This window comes from Acipenser ruthenus, chromosome 6 (genome assembly GCF_902713425.1).
Source record: "Acipenser ruthenus chromosome 6, fAciRut3.2 maternal haplotype, whole genome shotgun sequence".
NCBI classification, from domain to species: domain Eukaryota; kingdom Metazoa; phylum Chordata; class Actinopteri; order Acipenseriformes; family Acipenseridae; genus Acipenser; species Acipenser ruthenus.
The window spans coordinates 32,279,509-32,289,266 of record NC_081194.1 but is presented as its reverse complement, the minus strand read 5'-3'; positions in this window follow the sequence as shown (position 1 = coordinate 32,289,266).

Here is a 9,758-nt window from a genome sequence, read left to right as displayed (position 1 = left end):
ATAATACATCATTAAGTAGGTTTGAAATCTGCCTTCATCAAACCGGAGCTCCTGTTTTAGCTGATGATATTCTCCGTACCTTTTTCTTTTCTTGAGGATGTTAAGGACCCACATTGATCTTACATTTTGTTTTTCTTTCTCCGGTAGAGCAGGGCGATTGCAATTATCTTTTTTTGTTTGCTGTTCGTTGTTCCAGGTATTGTGTTGTCAGATGCACAGTACCACTGATTGTTGCCACTTTTACAGTTTCCCCCCCAAAAGTTTGATATGATGGGATGGCAGTAGTTGCATTGTTTAATCATGTGTATACGATAATGCTCAATAATATCAATGTATAATGATGCATTTAACTCTCACTCTGTTTGCAGAGAACAAAAATATCTCAATTTTTAAAAGCAACATGTTTTTATTTTATTTTAAACAACAAAATTGCCTGATATTTTGGGTAATTGTGGGGGGATTATGCTGATGTGTGTGTTGGGGGGGGTAAAATTAGGTTTTATAAAAAAAAAAAAATTATAATGTTTCGCTCCTCATTACTTGAAATATTTTTTTTACTAAGCTTTATGTCTTCAGTATAAAAAGAGTTTTCCCTTCCCGCTGGCATTTACTGTTTGTTGCTTGGCAACCAAAAGTCACTGTACATGCAGCCGTGACGTAACAACAGACCGCACACTGATTTTACCCTGCCGCGTTTGGTGTGAACAGTGCGACTGCAGAGCGGCACGCAAGGAGGTGGCATGCGCACCACTTCCAGTGTGAACGCCCATTTACTCCTAGTTATTATTACCTGTGCAATTGGTGTCTGTGAGATCCACATTGTAAAACACGTGAATGGCATTTCAATGTACAGAAATACATTGATTGCTGAAATATGCCACCTGGTCTAAATACCAACTCCACACTTTGTTGTATTCACAGTTTCATTAATGTAGCCTAAGGGCTGCAGACTGATCTAATCAATGATGGATAAAAAAAAACAAAAAAATAAAAATAAAAAAAAAACAATAGGTTAATATACTGTATAAGCGAAATGCTTTTTATATATACTGTACAACCATGACGGTGTCTAGGTAGGATTTTTTATAACTTTTTATTTATTTATTTTTGCGATCCTGCCTTTCAAACACTGTTATAGAGTATTTAATACATATATTTAGTAGAAGTCAAGAACTGACAACTGCGTATCTCAATCTCTGCTCATTCCTTTAGTCAGTGGTCCATATGTTGTCATTTTGTTAAGACGCGCCTTATCTTCTGTGATGGTGGTTGACAGTGTGCAGGTGCAGGTGATCAATAAACAGACAATGATAATCCAGATTCAATGGTAATTTAAGAATACTATAAATGGACTAACAATATAATTGTATCTGTATGTCAAGAACCCTTCATATAAAGTATACTAGTATTGTGCTTTTATTTTTACCATTTTAATATAATCAAAGAGCTAACAATATACAAGTATCTGCATTTCAAACATATATGCTATGCTATATATCCTATGAGCAGTGGCGACTCATGGCTAACAAAGTGAAACCGTGCTCAAACCCGATGCCTGTTTAACCATTTTTATGTAAACATTAAGCTAGCTTTCTAACATTACCAGATCTTTCATCACAAACAGTACTAGGCAAGATTGTCAGAATCAAGATTGCTGCAAACAGCACTTTACAGGCAAAGGTCTCTTTCATCGACAGACAGCTGCACCTGCACTAACCTGAGCATTTGAAATGGAAGTATCGTCACACTCTCGTGCTGTTAATAACATTCTGAACTACAGAAGAGTCAGGTTCGGTTTCTGTTGATGTCTCTGTCGTTGGTGGTTTAGCTTTTTATTGTAGAAAAAATCCAAACGTAGCTCTCTTTTTGCCATTTTAACAGGTCTTCATCAAATTCACTCCATTTTCAGCACATATTTTCGCTGACTGAAAAAGTGAAAGTCTCACTCGAGAACAAATACAATGGTGAAGGGTCTTAGACACTCTTTGGTTATGTTATTAAGGTTTGAAAGTTTGAAATAAACTGCACACTTACATATTCTCTACCCACTTATGAAAAACATACAAATATATATTTTTTATTTTTAAATAATAAACCCTGGCAGCAGTGGCGTAGCCAGGATTTTTTTTCGGGAGGGGATGGAATTTTTTTTCAGGAGGGGAATTGTAACTTTTTTAAGGTGAGTAATCACAGTGGTGCAATTGGCAACCTGATTTCTTATTCATGCATTGATGTTTTATATTCGAAAAATAAAGAACAATCTTTTTTTTTTAAAACAGAAGATCCAATAACCAAATACACTTTTGTGCAAAATAGTTAAAAAAAATAAAAGATTCAGTTTAGAACACTTCCAATTAAAAAAAAAAGGAAATACAAAGCAAAGGACTTTAACTTTTAACATGCGCATCAGATTTCAATTTCACATTATGATAATAAATAAAATAAATAACTATATATAATTTAATTCGTACTTATGGTTGTTCATTTTTGTTAACTAATATTTTGTGTTCAAAGCAAAGCAAAGCATTTTATTTAATCTCACAAATCCTGACTAATTTAATTACCGTTTGACTGGCGCAGGACTGCCGGTGGTAGCTGCTAGCTTGTTGCCTAAACAGTCTTCTGCTGTTTAGACAAATTAGGGTGACCAAAACAAATAGCAAATTTTTGAATGATTTTTTTCCTTTCCCCTATCACTGTCAGGCCATACTTCACGTCTCTCACTCAGTGTTACGCCACGCTGCACATCCGTTTGGACTGTAAAGTGTAAAAGCTGTGTGCATTGTCCAATCAGAAGAGTTCAAGGTTGAACCTCTCACGAATGACAGTAAATAGCCCAATTACAATCAGAAATTTAAAACGCGCACTTTGGCAGACAGCAAGCATGTCATTGGTCAGTTGTGAGTGGCAGTTCATGTGTATACTAATTGAAAGTGGTACTGATTGAAGAGTATTGAGGCCACCAAAAAAAAAAATCTTTTCAGCACTTTTTGTTTCCTGTAATGCAGTGGCTAGAAATCTGGGGGGGGCACGTGACCAGGCGTGCCCCCCCTACCCGTCACCGCTGCTGATGAGTGTCTAATTCCGCAGATAAGGCAGCATTCCTTTGGTTCTGTCTTGGTAATCGATAGCGCTGATAGAGCTCAAGATCATCAAACATATCCAATCGATTAAGTCTGTCACATATGATTCTTTCGCGACGCATTGCACGGCGGCACTGTAAATCAGTGTTTCCCAACCCTGTTCCTGGCGGCACACTGTGTCTGCTGGTTTTCATTCCAACGCAGCGCTCAATTGCTTAATTGAACCGTATCAACAAACGAAAATGCCCAGTTAATCACTTTATTAGTTCAATGAAGGGTTCAATTAAGCAATTGAGTGCTGTGTTGGTACGAAAAACCAACTTTGTTTATACAACTGCCATACCGCTCACTACATACTACATACCATGTGACAACTTCAACTTCCGCTATGAGACAACAGCCAATAGTGTATAGCTGCAGCCGGTACGTGCCCCATCTCATGCATCCATGCCCATGGATCCAAGCTCATGCACACTAACTCCACCCCTACAAAGATGCAATCGCCAAGGTCCCACCCATAGGAAGTAGCACTGGTTGTAATAATTAAAAGCTCAACTGTCAACTTTAAAGTTTAATAACTTTGGATGTAAAGAAAACCAAAAAAATAGAAATTATTTATTTTATTTAAATTATTTATTTATTTTTTTTAAATGTGCAGTTCTGTCACAAACATGTTTCGCCCGTACATCATGTGGATGTACACATGATAGAAACAAACTGTAAGTGGCATATGAAAGTATAATTCATAAGGTTCAAACATAAGAGCCATCTTTGGTGATACATTGATCAACTCAATAAAATGCTCGCTGAAATTAAATGAATATTAGCACAGCATTAACAAAACTTTGAATCATGAGTTCATACTCTGTTTATAGTTTGCTTCCATCGTGTGTACATCTACAGGGGTAACGATTAAAAACAAAGATAGACCATTGATTGTCGAAATCACGTAAATGGCTAATCTTTTTTGGTGTGTGTATATATGTAATTCTAACAAAATGAGATAGCACAAAGAGACAACCTTTTCTAAGCAGAACAAGAAGGCTGTTGAAGGAGGAACTGAATAATAATGCTTGAGCGCGCAAAACAATTAACAGTTTCTGTCATGAAGTGATAGTCCTAGAAAGTTCTGGACACATCTGAAGTAGGGACATAACTTCTTATCTGAGGATTGTCCTCCTAATAATAGGCAGAATAGGGCATTATTGACCCAGCTCAGGAGAGCGGCTGTGCTGCAACACATTCCACTATATCTCCATTGTGTAGCATTGAGAAAGCTCAATTCTATGTGGGTTGGGTTCTCTTCAATTCAGCTATACTTCCCATAAGATTATACAACTCTGAAGTTTGAAGAGTTTTTCCATAGTAGACATAACCCTATCTGCACTCTCGTCAGAGGTCACAGGCAATACATTTTTTTGATAGAGCATATATCAATCAATCTTTATTTTATATAGAGCCTTTCATAGTGGATCATCATCATAAAGCGCTTTACAAGATTCAGTAACAAGAAAATCCCTAATACTTTAAATGCAGAGAAATGCAGAATACATGATATATTGTAACAAAACAATGCATAATACATTAAATACAGTGGAAAGTGCACAATACATGATAGTAGCATAATACATGAAATAGTAGCAGCAACACAACAGCGAATAGCAGGTTGACAAGATGTGAATGGTGCAGTGAAATGACATGCAATGTCCAAACAGAATTCTCCCAACAAAGTCCTTGTTTTATTTAAAAAAAAAAAACAAATAACACAAAATAATACTAATAAAAATAATAATAATAATCCACCCCTCTACTAACGATGGTAGCAGGGTAAAACGAAAAGTGTCCAGTCTCTGGAAAACAAACAGAAAAAAACACTCCTTAACCACAATCCTCCACGCACAGCGTGCGCTGTGCTGTGTTGTGCTGTGTTGTGCTGAGGTGTGTGCTCCGGTGTTAGTACTGGCTTCGCGGCTACAGCCTCCTGTCCTCCTGCTCCTCTGAATAAACACACAGCAAACAAACAACACGTAATAGACACAAAAACAAACAGCTCCGGCTGGTTGCTTAATCTCTCAGCGCAAGGGGAGGTACCGACGTAGCTGCTTCCCCTTTGTACCCAGCAAACTCCTCCCTGCAATGGAGTAGTCCTGAGTACTTGCAACTACGCGCTCCTCCTAATACGGTTACCTTCCGGTTTTCACCTACCATCAAGGTGGTCCATCTAGGAGGCAGCATACCCTCACCCTTACCCAGCGCCCTTTTTGGTTGGGAGGGAGATTTACAGCATTGATCCTTTCTCTCTATCACAAGCAGAGCATGGAAAGCAAGAGAGAACAGGTGGGTCTTGAGAGTTGATTTAAAGCGAGCATCACGCACCAAAGCTGGGAGAGAGTTCCAAAGAGTCAGAGGCATGAAACTAAATGAGTGTTCTCCAAGTGTGGTGCACTTTTGTTTGGGGATAACAAGCAGGCCAGAGTCGGAGGACCTCAGCTTGCGGGCAGGGACGTAGAGGGTCAGCAGGTTAAGGAGGTACTCGGGACCTGTGTGATGAAGGGCATTGTAGGTGAGCAGGAGAGTTTTGAAAATAATCCTGAACTTTACAGGTAGCCAGTGCAGCTAGGCAAGACGGGGGGTGATGTGATCACATTTTTTACATCTGGTAAGGATCCTGGCAGCAGCATTCTGAACTAGCTGCAGTCGGTTTATGGTGCATGCCGTGAGACCACAACATAGAGTTGCAGTAGTCAAGTCGAGAGGAGACAAATGAATGACAAAGTATCTCTGCATCCGTGAGGGAAAGGTAGGGACGGACTGTGGAGATGTTTCGGAGATGGTAAAAGGAAAATGTGGGCATCAAAGGAGAGGGGGAAGGCAGCAGCAGACAGTTTCCGAGGTTCAGGGCAGCTATATTTAGATTCTTAAGTTGAGTTTTAGATCCTACTAGAAGGAGTTCAGATTGTGTTTGGCTGAAGAAAATTGGCAGACATCCAGGCCTCGATGTCTTGAATGCAAGCCGAGAACCGGACCATGGCAGAGGGGCTACCAGGGTCGTGTTTTAAGTAGAGCTGGGTGTCGTCAGCATTGAAGTGAAACGTGAGGCTCTGTTGGCGGATGAGGTGACTCAGAAGCATGTTGATATTGAAGAGAAGGGGTCACTGTAGAGGAAAGACAGGCAGGACAGAAGAGGTGGAGGGGTAACGCTATACATCAAAAATAGTCTTGAAGCCCAGGTGTTAAATCTGGAAGAAAAAAACAACGCAGAATCAATATGGGTCAGAATAATGGACAAAATTTCAAAGGGCATAATAATAGGGGCATGCTATAGACTGTCAAATTCAGATATCTACGAGACAGAGATTGCTACGATTGTGGATTTGTCAAGATGCCAACTCAATGAAAGCCTATTACTTATTTTTCAATGTACCTGGGAGACATCAATCCTTCATTTTGTTCCACAAATGCAACAGTGAATATATCAGAAGGAAATATTTAATCTTGAAAGTAGTCATTTTGATTGGAATACGGGACGCTGCACTCAGATGCACACAGCAAACTGAAATGACAGGTAGGCTATCCTGCAGCACTATAAATACACCAGAAGAGTCAGCACAGATCTACCCCTCTTACAGTTATATATTCTCTTTTATATTACTTTTAGAATAAAAACATTTCAGTTTTACAGGATTGTATGTACCAGTTTACACAATAATGTTCAACAAAACTGCGTCTGTGTTTACCACACAGCTCCTGGATGCAGGCACAGAGCCAGCAGGCAGACACATACGCTCCATAGAGTACAATGCAGCCGTCATACCAGAAGTAGTGTTATATTTTCTTTTTATGTAGTATTAGAAACAATGATTTTGGTTTTATAGTTTTGTATGTACATACCCATTTCTTTTTAAATGTATATTTTTTCACTGTTTGTATATATGAAAATAAAGCCTTTTATGTTTAATCTTCCATTTAAATAGTGTTTCTGCAATGCAAATGTTAGATATGATGTTCACGAATAAAACTTTTGAGTTGTATCCGAGCATTTTTAAAATGTATGGGTCACAGTGACCCATGTGGCGGTTCCAGGTAGTTCTAGTGTTAATAAAGTTGACTGGACAGTCTGGAAACTCTGTGTTGCATCGCTTATTAAAATAAACAATTACATTTACCATGTTCTGAATTACATTTACCATGTTCTGAATAGTTAAAAGTCCTTGCTCCCCAGATTGGTTTTCTATTTCTAGACTGACAATCATCACTGCCCTTTTAGAGTCAGGAGCTGATTCAATGCATCTTTTTATATACTTTTTTCCTCAATAAATAGCAAAATGAATGGTGTATTACTCACTCAGAAAAATGTCCATGATTGTTATGATTATTCATTTGCACTCATAGCTCGGCACAGGATTGGGCATAATAATAATAATAAATGCATCTTGCAGATTTGCAATCTGGTCTAAGTGGTCAACTGTGTACATTAATCACCACCCCTCTACAGATATCCCATATTATTTGATAAGTCCTGCTCAACGGGAATTAAAATGACACACTGGGGCTTCAAACCAATAAAATGACTGTAAAATAAACATTAAAATAGTGCATGGCGACTTTGAGTGAAAATCATTGCCAGAAATTGATTTGTCAAGTACTTCAGGTGTTGCCACATAGGTATTAGTATCTGTGCGAGTGCTGATTCTCGGGTACGAGTATATGACCAGCCATTTTAACATACATTTCGATATCGATAATGTTTTCACATTTTTGTATATTAAAATATAATTCTTGATACCAAAAATAGAATATTCACTGTGAAGAACAGACTAACAAAACAGAATTTAGATCAGGCTTAAATTCAAATAATTGTTCATTTCAGGAAACATAAGGTTAAGGCAAAATAAAATGACACTGCATATGCAGTACATACTAATGTATCTTGTTAACTTTAACATGTACCTTTTCTTTGGTTAATCATACAGTATATATCTTAGGTATAATTTGTGGATGTTCATTTTATTACTGTGCATTATCTATACACAAAAACAAATTTGAATTTTAAAATATTCACATACATTTTTTTTTTTTTTTTTAAACGTGTTACAGATGGTCATATTTACATGCGGATGGATTGCTGTTACAAGATCCAGAGTATTCGATTCAGTGACAAGGACTGACCTACCTGCTGCAGTTATTTATTATTATTATTATTATTTATTTCTTAGCAGACGCCCTTATCCAGGGCGACTTACAATTGTTACAAGATATCACATTATACATTATTTCACATTATACAGATATCACATTATTTTTACATACAATTACCCATTTATACAGTTGGGTTTTTACTGGAGCAATCTAGGTAAAGTACCTTGCTCAAGGGTACAACAGCAGTGTCCTCCACTGGGGATTGAACCCACAACCCTCCGGTCAAGAGTCCAGAGCCCTAACCACTACTCCACACTGCTGCCATCTCAAGACAAACCTTTTGCAGTAATGAGGACAATCAAATTCTCAGTCACGCAGAAGATATTCACCTGTTTTTTTTGCTTATGTTTAAGTGTGACAGGATGGCTGGGCGGTGACGTCAGGTCAGAAGCAGGAAGGAAACACACCAGTACTGCAGATCAAAATAAATGACGCGGCGCGCCGTTTTATTTTTAAATAACAAAAATAAATCAAAGGTTTAAACAAAACGAAACACTTGCTCACAGAGCCAAAAATAAAACAGGTAAACAAAAACAAGACACAAACACAAAGTATAAATAAACCATACAGGTCAGTCTGGGCTTTAGCCTTCACTGTTCCTGTATCTTATTTTTTTAGTTTCGTTTTTCTCTCCTCGCTCTCTCCACTCTCGCTCCTCATACACCCACCCAGAGTGCAGCGAGCTGCAGGCTTTTATGAAGGTGGCCATCTCCCGATTAGCAACACATTAAATCACCTAATTAATTCGGGAGATGGCCACCTTCTGCACAAGTTTTTTTTTAATTACTGTGGATGGGGCTACCCATCTACGCTACTAAACAAATATAAACAAACATTCGGCCATGCCGTCCCTAAACAAAACAATAACAAAACACGCGGCGCTTCGCCGTCATATAAATACAATAATAAATAAAATAAACAAATACAAAATAACACAGGGGCGGAGGGGGAAACCCCGTTCTAAAAGTAAACAAATACTGTACAGGGCTGCTCGCCCTGTTACAGCAAGAAATTGGGAAAAGACTAGAACTCTTCAGACAGGGGTGGAACAATCATAAAATCAGGACAGAACACAACAGAACACCACAACAAATTTTGAAGGAGACGGCACTGCTCTTAATAATGTGTTTGGAGAATATCCAAACACATTATTACAGCATTGTGCGTGTATAGGTTTTCGTTTGCATAGTTTAATCAGAGGATTCATCACAAAATTAAATTTAATTGGAAAACGTAGTTGTATCTCTGAAAGGAGAATCAGCCCACTAATCACACATGTAATCATCAAACCATATATATATATATATACACAGTATATATAAAAATATTATATCCCTCTTTTTGTCTGCACCTTCTTGTCGTGTTTTCATTTGGTTTCTTACTTATGTATAACGGATTCAACTCCTTCAATTGCAAGAACCCCAGCCAGGCTGGCATCCTGTTAGAAATCGTCCTTCCCAAAATATAAATCCTGGA